We start from the raw sequence: 11,072 nt of genomic DNA, 5'->3' as shown, positions 1-11,072 counted from the left end.
TGAACCACAGGCAGAAGGCCATCTATGCCTAAATCATCAAAGTTATCTCAATGTCTTACAATGACATATCCCCATGGCAAATTAAAGCACTTCTTGCAAATCAAGCATAAGAATATTTAGATATTGAGCACACCAAATGATATTGCCCAGAAGAACAGTGCGTTTTTCTGGATTTCATTGCCTCCTGAGTTTTCGTATAGTGTCACGATTGTTGAACAGTATTATTAGATTTCACAAACTTGTTTTTAAGTACGTTCACAGATTATTCAACAATTTCTCTTGTATATTCTGCTCCTACCTACAGCTTGTAATATAAGCTGGCCACATGAAATAAATAAATTAAGTAAAATATATCAAAGTACAAACACGAACTAAATAAAGCAAAAATGCAAGGTATCACAAAACAAATCAACACAATCAAAATTATGCCTAGTTTAATGGTGGAAAAGAATACACCCTTAAGAAAATTTAGGTTTTTTTTTTTGTTAGTGTCACAGTAGGAAGACAATAGAGTTCATTGGTCAACGTTACTTTTTATATTCTCACGATTTGAAAGTATAACACAAAAACGCAAAAGAAACACTTTCATAATCCTGTAAACGGAGTGCACAGCCACCCTAAAGCGTCACTCAAATGTGTTGTGGTAACTTGCCGACGAACAGCTCTTCATGATCGTTTTTACTCTTAAACAGACTTCTGAGACCGGAACATGCATAACCCCGTCCTAGCCAGAACCAATGCTTGTACGGACAGGCTCAGTTTGTTTGCATAGATGACTGAAACTTGACATCATTATGAGAGCCATTACTTTCTCCCAAATTTCATGACAACAAATGTGCAGAAAGCAAAATTCTCAATTTTTCCCTAATTAAATATAACCAATTCAGGGTAGCAGACAGAGGACGAAGTCACACAACCATCACAATCTTAAGTAAATAACAAATCAAGCTGCTGCATAATGGTCAACAAAATGCTTGTCAGATGTGGCAGTTGTGGCAATGTCTGAAGCATTCCACTTCTCTGATGCTCCATAGAAGGAACTAACACGTCTGAAATAGGTCATAGATCATTGTTAAAGCCAGCACACTCACACAAACACTTAGCCAAGACATTTACCATGTTTGCCTGTAACAATTTACTTTAATCAGTGACATTTCTTGGTAGTTTTCTGATCGAGTGATTACTTTTTAGCAACCGATTACATGCAACCACTTACATTTATAGGAGAGGCACGGAGTAGTGGGTATCATAATATGGAAAACTTTAATATGGCGTGACTTTATAGAATCACTCATGCACAATAATGACATGGAGACAGAAGAGCCTATATTATGAGCTCACTTGTTATGCAACTGACATTTTCTGAAAATCGACTTGTTGCCAGCAAAATCCCCATACAAATAACCAAAAGCGCCATTGAACAACTCAATTCTATGCCAACCTGCCTCGTCAGACATCTCTGCACTACTGCATGAGAAAAAAACTATTATAGTATCTTCTAAATGTCACACATTCCTAACCTTCCCAGGTTTAAAGTAAAATTCACCTCGATCCAATAAAACTTTTTAATACCAAATGGACATTGCGCCATATTGAAGACTATAAAGAAAGAGACAAAAGTACAATTTGCCTTCATAAAAGAGAAAACTTATCATTATGGCAACTGATTTTCTACAGTTCACCTGGCCTTCAGAATCACTTCTGGATAAGCATAGATCATAGGCGTACTTATACATAGTGGTTTTTACCTGTACATAGCATTCATGTGATGTCACCACTGAACCTCTAATACTCTCACGCCTTCCCTCGTATTCCTAAGCTGCCTAAGTCACTAGACTCAAACCTTAATATAACCAACATGGATATAATGAAGTATCGGGTATAGTGAAGTAAATAAAAAATAGTCTTGCAACAGATACAGTGTTAGGAATAATATTTAAACGACTTTTCTGATATAACAAACTTATTTTTTTCTTGCAAGATGAAACTTTGCTAAACTTTGTCATAATGAGGTTTGAGTATATTCACTTGCTGCAGCACAGGGTGTCCACAGATGATCACCTCTTGCTGCACACGAAGTATTAAGCTACTGTGTTCTTTTGCTCTCAAACAACGATGAGCTTGGCGGAAGACCACACAAGGGCTTGACAGTTGGCTTGTACCGGCTTTCCATCGGAAAGTGAAGCTGCCACAGAAGCTGACTCGTTGCCCACCACAGCTATGCGGACATGTGTGTACACCTTATTTTTGCCCCAAATTACATGGCCAGTGAAGAAAAGAAAGTATAAAGTTTCTTCAAGAGCACTACATTTCACGAACAGATGAGGTGGGCACCATTGGGAGGCTGTGCACATGGAAACTGCTGCGTCGTCTTGTAGAACGAGCCGATTTTGTGATTGAGGCAGCCAAAACAGTTCATGCAGCGAGGAAGAGCGGTTATATAGTTTAATACTGTGAAACTCTATGGTGTAGATATACTTAAAATCGTTTCAGCAAAGTGACTGTATTCTAATACAATAGAGGAAAGACGCTCATTAAAATCAAGTTTTTTGTGTCATTAAGATAGAGATTCACTCAAACCACTCCCAAAAAAATCTTGGTTGTTATTCTTAACATAACTTTATCTACCTGGATTAATGAGGCAAGTTGTGATAGCATTACAATGTTTGTACAAGAGCTTTTCTTGAAGTAGTTTATAGAGGAAATGTTTCATGCTACCTTCAAATTTCAATTGACGGGAACTTTAAAGTAACGCACAATGTAAGCACTCTAATATTGCCAATGCTGACAGAGGAGACAGTTGCGATAATCATTGATGCCAATATTGCTCAGCGGACTGTGGTACAAATGTCCTCTATGTACTCTGGATACGGCTTCGGCTATGGTCTGCACTGCAGCTTTTACTGAAACTGGGCAGATTTGTAAGCGCACACTTGCAATCTTCAAAGCTTTTCAACTGTTTGGGCCAAGTTTTTGAGGCTACGGACACTTGCTTCACCTGCATCAAATGGGAGATAGGAGTATACTCAATCAAAACTTATTGTCGGGTCAGTTGGTGAGCACATAACATCTTGATTTTTCCACTAATAAAAAAGACATGAAAGAAGATGAGTGGCTGTCATATCTCCTCGCATGTGTTCACCTTTCTTAGCATAAAAATGAAAATTTCAAGAGACAGGAGTGCTCTATGCGTCCTAAAAACCATAACACCAGTACTGCAAGAAAATCCCAGAGAAACGCAGGTAACTTCTGCAGCACCTGCACCGACTTACATTTTTTGTTGAATCTGACCAGCTGTCATCACAAGACATTTCCGAGTGTAAAGCGTACCTTGGCATTGTCTATAATTAATCATGTATAGTTAGTCATAATTTTAGGCAGCACTTACAAGTATTTCGCTATTCAATGTAAAGGCTGTCCCACATAGCTAGAGCCAAGACTTCAACACATTGGAAGCCAACTGAGCTGAATGCGTACCATTTGGACTAGCCAATAGTGACCCGGGCTATCTTTTACTCCCCCCTTAGCTCACTTATTGATTGCGTTCAATTACCCAACGTTTGAATTCTTGGCTAAAGACTCAAAGCATGCATGCAGAGTTGTCGGGCACCTTCTCAAACTACAGACTGAATATTTTCCTGTGCTATAAGTTGAACATATAGTATTTTTCTATATAGCAATTAAAGCCTGAAAAACACGAAAAAAGACACATGACAGATGTACTTTCATATCATGCTGCTCCCAAATGTGCAATTACAGCACCAGGTTGCCAACAGATTTATTGGATGCTTTATTGCCTAAGCAGCCCTCGGCCAGCATCTAGCATTTGGGCCATCATTCGATAAAAGCTGCAGGCCACCATCAAAACACTGTGCCTCCTTCAGAAGCCATAGTCATTCTGCACGTGAACGTGTCATGACTGCAGCCACAAGAAATGACCTGCATGTCTGAGCCCTTGCTATCCCTTGCTGGGCTCCTCCTGACAACGCAACACTGTTCCCGTGGTTAGTTAATGTGCAGTATTCGACAAGTCCTTTTGCAGTTGATTTACGCACATATTTCCTCAACTCATGATGCTACATCTTAAAATGAGTAAGTGAGCTTCTTTTAATTAAGCTTACATTTCTTGAGTATGGGATCAGAATGGATGAAAGGTGAGTAGAGGTTTCGGCCCCCAAAAGCTTAATGTAGAACTTCGCGCACACATTTATACATACCAAAAGGCCTCTAAATAAGGGTTCAGTCTCAGCTTTTTTTTTTGTTTTTTTCAGTTATAGTTTTATTAGTTACAAAGCATCAACTATGTAACACTTGTATACAGATATGGGTCTCCGAGTATAAATACTGGACACAAAATGGTTCGAAAAATTAAAACTATGCTTTTTGCATAACACATTACACAATGATTAAAATGCTCTTTTGAGCTACATGTTTGACAATGTCTACCAAAAGGATGTTCCATCTGTGGGCCATAATTAGAAATAAACATAAACGTCTCTGAGGTTGTTACCTAGCTAAAAGACAAAAAGTGATTGCTGATTTAGTGTGGCTGACTAAATTGCCTGCCAGCAAAGAATATAAAAGCTTAGTAATGAGACAAAAACATAGGAAATTTTAGAATAAAAATTGAAGTGTAGAAGGTCAAGCGGGGATTTCATTTTCGTAGGTGTAATTAGAGAAGATAGATCTGCAGCATTGTTTTATGTACCTACAAGCATATTAAGAGCGTTTCTGTTTTTACTGATATACACAAATTAGATATTGCCCCTTCTAGTAAAAAAATAAAATAAATGCCAGTGCATCATACCCTCATGAGGATTCCACTAGAAAACGTAAGCATAGTGCATAATATATACTGCACAGCCACAAAGAGAAAAACAAGGCATAACAAACATTAGTGTAGCTTATGTATCTATGTACAAATAGGTGCACTGTTAAAGGGAACACTTGCATGCAGTGGCTATCCATATTTTGCCCTTTTTGTAAAGTATTGTGACTTTCATTCACGTAAATTTATCGGTGGCTGAAAGTTTATGCTACTTTCAAGCGATGTTCTTACGTCCTCTTGAACTGAGGGGGCAAGCAATGTGAAACGTGTTCATTGGAGTGTTCCCTTTAACGGCTGACCGTATTTTAGATGTAAAATTACATGAATATCACAGCTGTTTCACGCTAGTGGCACCAAACATGAAAGAAGTGTTTGAGCTGAGTGACTTTCTTTACCTTTAATTTTCTTTTCTTTATATCTCTTCTCAACTTTTTTTTCCCTTTATTTCTATTTAGTTCTCCCTATTCTCCCTATTCTCCCTTTGTTTCTCTCTCTCTGTAATATGTTATGCTTTACTCTCTCCCCTGCCCCTCATTACTTCCATTCCTTTTTATACTATACTGTACATTATATACAAAGCTATGCTATCGTCTGCTAGCACGCCTGAACAAGCATGTTGTTATGGCACTCCTACAGATCGTGGGAATCCTACCTTACCGAAAAATTTTGTTTGCTTCTGTTTCTTTCTTTCTATCTTCCTTTTACCCTCTCCAAACTCGTTTTATGACCCGTCAGAGAATTCCAATGCTAGGCGAATCGGTGCTCATACTCAGACACTGAAGCCAAACATGAAAAGGACGAAGAGTCCGTCTTGGTTCAGGATGATCATCCCTCTTGTTAACCCTTACCAGACCTATCCTCAGCCTAACAGCTCTGCTGTGAAAATCTACTGCAGACGTGGCTCAGGTTTGGAACATCCTTTCAGCTGCATATCCAAGATGGTTCATAAACTTTTTTCGGTTCAATCCAACGGGTTAATAATCTTTCGCATGCTACCTGGAGGTGTCCAATCTCACAAAGCCAAGGCCCTCACTTCAGTGATTCCGAGCTTATATAAATGCACTTTGATCTTACTGCCAGATTCATTCCTGATAATTCGTTTGCATTTCACTGCATAGTAACTTTGCAATTTTCATTACAACTTTCTTGGTTCTCAATGTCCACCGGCTTTGGTAAATTATGACTGAAAAATATTGAGCGCCTCAGATTTGGTTTTCATTCATTTTATACGTATGTATAACCTTCCAAAGCACAACAGAAGCTGTCACAGTGCATTGGGTCTAACGTCAAGACCACTAACAGGAGAAATGTTGCATCACACAATGTTTTAAAAGTCTAAGGTGATGAATAAAGAGCTCCTCTTTACAGAACTCTGCATCGAGCCATGGCTGGTTTGCATACAAGTCAAAGTCCCCTTTAAGCGAAGGTGTGGTCAATTTTTTTTTTTTCATGAAATTATTCGCCACTTTTTCTTATGAAACATTTCAAGTGTCACTTTCAAGACCTAACAAGGTGACCTGATTGTGTTTTGAAATTTTGGGTGTTCATATATTTCAGTTAGTAAATGTATTGTGTTATAGCATATTTGAAGCTCTGAATATTCACACACCCTACAGCAACAGCTAATGCACACCAAATTTATCATGATGACACACACAAATGCAAGATAGTAATCTGGCTAATACTAAGCGCTAGCGACAATAGCATATTAGTCTCTTCTTTTTTTGTCGCTAAATAGGTACATGAATATCATCATCATCATCATGGCAACCAACTCAAGGCTGCTCGCTTGGACTTCGGCAGATGGCATTGCAACACATCTGTCGCAGAGGTTGCTTCAGCAAATGTTGGGCGCCTTCAGACATCTTCCGGCTGCTCTTATTCTGTCTTCTGTGTCACCAGACGCCACCCCAATAGCAACAGTTTCCGCATCCAGCGGGCTAGTCGTCACGGCTAACTTACCATGAACTGTGACAGAATTTTCAACGACAAATCCTTGGCGCACAGCGCCAGGGACCTGGACAAGTGGCCTTTCGAAGAGCGGCATACTCGCCACCATTTTCAGATAGCTGCACTCGTGTCTTCGGTACTGTTTTTTTTTTTTGCATTGGAATGGCTGAAAACCGTTTTTGTGACAACTATGGTATACAGGAGGCCCTAGAACACACCATTCCGCTGCTGCCTCGCTACAATGGGCTCAGAAAATTACTCACATTAGCTCTGACTCGCCATGACCACAGATCATATCAGAATGTTGTCCTGGGAGCTCATCCCAGATGAAGGGAATGAAGACGTTGCTCCAGTTTTTGGAGAGAGCACATGTGCACCGGCAATTAAATACTAGTGGCGATATTGTGACTGTAAGATGTGTGTGCTCACCCTTCTTTCCTGTTCTCTATGCTTTTCAATTAGAAGCTGTACTTTTCTATGACTTTTCTACCGACTCTTCTTGACAGCTTTCAAACAGCCATCTTCCTTTTTCCAGTGTGGGGTAGCGTAGCAGTTTTCGTAAAGTATATCTAACACCCTTGCCTTTTGTCTATATCTACTGTTTCATCGTTCTCTTCCACATGCGGCTTCGGCAAGTTCGATATACAACGTACGATTCATTATAGAAAGTTAAATGGGGGGGAAGGGTATCCTAGGCCATGCTCCCATAGGAATACTCGAAATAGTGGCGAGAAAACATTTGATTCCCCTCCACATTTGCACATGGATAATGCTAAAGCAGCTTTGAGTGTTCGTGTAAATTATAACTCACTTTCTCCAAGATTGTTACAAACAGGTTTGACTGTAGTCGTACCATGAAGGCGTTCTGATCTAAATAAAGTAACGTGACTTTTTCGAAAGGCCCGAGCAAGTGAAAGAAGTAGAGATACATGAGCTGCTGTGCATCGTCATCATCAGATTGATTGATTGATATGTGGGGTTTAACGTCCAAAAACCACCATATGATTATGAGAGAAACCGTAGTGGAGGGCTCCGGGAATTTCGACCACCTGGGGTTCTTTAACGTGCACCCAAATCTGAGCACACGGGCCTACACATCGTCACCATCAGCCTGACTATACCCACAGCAGGGCAAAGGCCTCTCCCATGATCCGCCAATGAACCTGGTCTCGTGCTTTCCGTTGCCAAGGTATACCTGCGAATTTTTTAATTTCATCGGCCCACCTAACTTTCTGTCTCCCTTTCGTGCGTTTGCCTTTCCTGGGAATCCAGTCAGTTACCCTTAATGACCAGTGGTTATCCTGCCTATGCGCTATGTGCCCGGCCCATGTCCATTTCTTCTTCTTGATTTCTACTATGATATCCTTAACCCTCATTTGTTCCCTGACCCACTCTGCTTTCTTCTTGTCTTTTAAAGTGGCCCTGCATTACTTTTTGAGCATGGTCAGAAAATGCTGCCAATCGGTAGTAGAGGCTCCCGATAACACACGAGCCAAATATTATATTGCAGCACGTGGCCTGGAATTCACATTAAACGATCAAAGTCAGCAACAAATTGCTTTCTTTTGTCTCGACAAATGACAGAAGACGTTCAAAAACCAAATGTAGCAATTCCATCTATCAGCCATTGGGTGATTTCAACATGGAGCGCTCGGTCGTTACAGATATCACCATGGGAAGTCGCAACTAGTTCTCGGCTGTGCGCGCAATCACACTGAAAAAGCCGTGCATTCGAAGAAAAAAGAAGTGCTCAAGGTCACGAGGAGTGGGTGACGTAGTTTCTTTGCCCCTGCCATCCCTCCCCGCTTAGCTTCCAGTGCTTTCGTAGGGTCGAGAGAAGAGAGAATGCAATTGCAGCACGCAACAATTCTTTGTAACTTCACTCGCACTTGACAAATTCTTTAAATTTTTGCAGCATTGAATTCGTAAGGCAATAAGCTCTTCTAGTGAATTCAATCCATAGTTACTTGAAGAAGTGCTTCTGGGCCGCCCCTTTGAAGTTACACCATTCATTTTTCTTTTCATTGCTCGCTGCGTTGTCCGCAATTTAAGCAGAACCCTCTTTGTAAGCCTCCAGGTTTCCGCTTCATAGGTAAGTACTGGCAAGGTGCAGCTGTTATATATCTTCCTCATGAGGGTTAGTGGCAGATTACCAATCATGATTTCAGAATGCTTGCTAAATGTGATCTACCCCATCCATATTCTTTTAGTTATTTCACTCTCATGCTTCGGCTCCACAGTTATTAACTGTCTTAAGTAGACATACTCCTTTAAAACTTCCAGCCTTTCTCCACCTATCTCAAAGCGCTGTTTTCTGCTGAGACTATTGCACATTACTTTAGTTTCGAGCATATTAATTTTCAAACCTACTTTTCTACTTTCCGTGTCCAGTTCAGTAATCATGAGCCCCTGAGTTACTCGTCAATGATTGATTGATATGTGGGGTTTAAGGTCCTAAACCACCATATGATTATGAGAGACGCCGCAGTGGAGGGCACCGGAAATTTTGACCACCTGGGGTTCTTTTACGTGAACCCAAATCTGAGCACACGGGCCTACAATATTTCCGCTTCCATCAAAAATACAGCCACTGCAGCCAGGATTCGATCCCGCGACCTGCGGGTCAGCAGCCGAGTACCTTAGCCACTAGACCACCGCGGCGGGGCGAGTTACTCATCAAGGCAATGTCATCAGCGAATCGCAGGTTACTAAGATACTCTCCATTAACTCTTATCCCCAACTCTTTCCAATTTAGGGTCCTGAAAACCCGCTGTAAACATGCAGTGAATAGCATTGTAGAGATTGTGTCTCCCTGCCTTACACCCTTCTTATAGTAAATTAAATAACATAAATGTATAATAAATAACCACGCAATCTTTCATCACAGGTAAAATGTAACACAACGCTTCTATTGTGCAGTATACAGATTCCTCACTAACAACATATTGTACAGAACTATATTTCTGAGGCATCAGAAATGTTGTAGAATGTTGCTGCCAAAAAAGAATTACGAAGCAAGCATAAAAAAAATAGTAGCAGATAGGGCAGGGCATTTAACAAACACTAAATGCACTTTTTGTTTTGTGCTATACTAGATGTGTAAATGTTACCTTTCTATATTAATCAGTTCAGACGAAGGCAACTATAATTTGACATTTGATTTCTGTAATTGTTCCTAAACTGGCATACATGTTAGTATGGGGGACACTGTAAGCAAAAATTTTTTTCTCTAACCATGCTGGGCTTGTAATAGCATCATTTTTTCAAGTTACATAAGTAACAAAGCGTGTAATTAATTGTTGAAACCTGAACGATGCGGCATTTCTTAAATTATTTATGCCTAAATTATAACTACCTCATTTGGTCCATGGCAATCTTCCCATTTGTTGATATTACAGCTTCATTACATGATGCGCCTAGATTAGATGATATGGCACATCTTGCATCTAATGACTTGAAAGTTACCTTCGCCTTTAAAATTAATTTAAGAAATTAGCCCTCCCTTTCACCCCACAAGAAACGTTAGTATGCTGCTACTGGCCTTTAGAGTTTTCTCCTTAGCATGACAACGAGAGATGCGGCCCGTGAGGTTGCCTCTTTTTGTAAAGGATGCATTGCAGTAGTCACAGCAAAAGGGACGCTCTCCCGTGTGCGTGCGCAAGTGCTCCTTCAAGGTGAGCTTCCTTAAAAGGGATTTCTTGCAGTGGTCACAAGAAAAGAGACTCTTTCACGTGTGGGTGCTTGAGAGAGCACTTATCAATGAACTCAGCAGGACATCAGTGGAATTGTTAGAGGTACTCACTTATGTGTTTGCGAAGGTGCCTTTCCATTTTCATTCTTTTCTTTGTCTTGTAGGTGCACTGCCGACAGGCATGCTGTTCATTTCCTACAGTCACGAGTGAACTGTCCCACTCTCGAGAATCCAATGACAAGAACCTGCGAAGCCACAGGCAGACAGGAGAGATTGAACGGCACACAACAATGAACTCTCCAGCAGAACTAAGCAGTCAAGAAGTGTTGCTGTGGTATGTCATAAACTTCGCCAACCCAAACCACATGTCACTGGAGATTAAACAAGAGTCCAGTGACTCAGCACATGACTCATAAAAGTTCCTAATTTGCTTAAAACATTCTAACACATTTCTTCAATACATGTAAGTCTGATTTAGATACACTTCTGATACGACACATACAGCCAAAATGTTTTAGGGACATGTGCCATTACAACTAGATATTTCACTGTCTTTCGGATAGAAGTATTGATACAATGTAGGACAGAATAGGGCCGATTCAA

The 11,072-nt window shown here is 40.3% G+C and overlaps 1 long non-coding RNA gene across 1 annotated transcript; it reads right to left on the bottom strand.

The window, feature by feature from the left end:
* Positions 1-417: 417 nt before the first annotated feature.
* On the bottom strand, positions 418-10,816 carry LOC142767654 (uncharacterized). The gene is made up of 2 exons (XR_012885075.1): positions 10,581-10,816; positions 418-2,998 (listed from the first exon to the last, which is right to left on the bottom strand). It is a non-coding gene; the product is annotated as an uncharacterized LOC142767654 (long non-coding RNA).
* Between the last annotated feature and the right edge of the window lie 256 nt (positions 10,817-11,072).

Source organism: Rhipicephalus microplus, chromosome 7, assembly GCF_043290135.1.
Source record: "Rhipicephalus microplus isolate Deutch F79 chromosome 7, USDA_Rmic, whole genome shotgun sequence".
NCBI lineage: Eukaryota > Metazoa > Arthropoda > Arachnida > Ixodida > Ixodidae > Rhipicephalus > Rhipicephalus microplus.
This window is presented reverse-complemented; position numbering and strand designations above follow the sequence as displayed.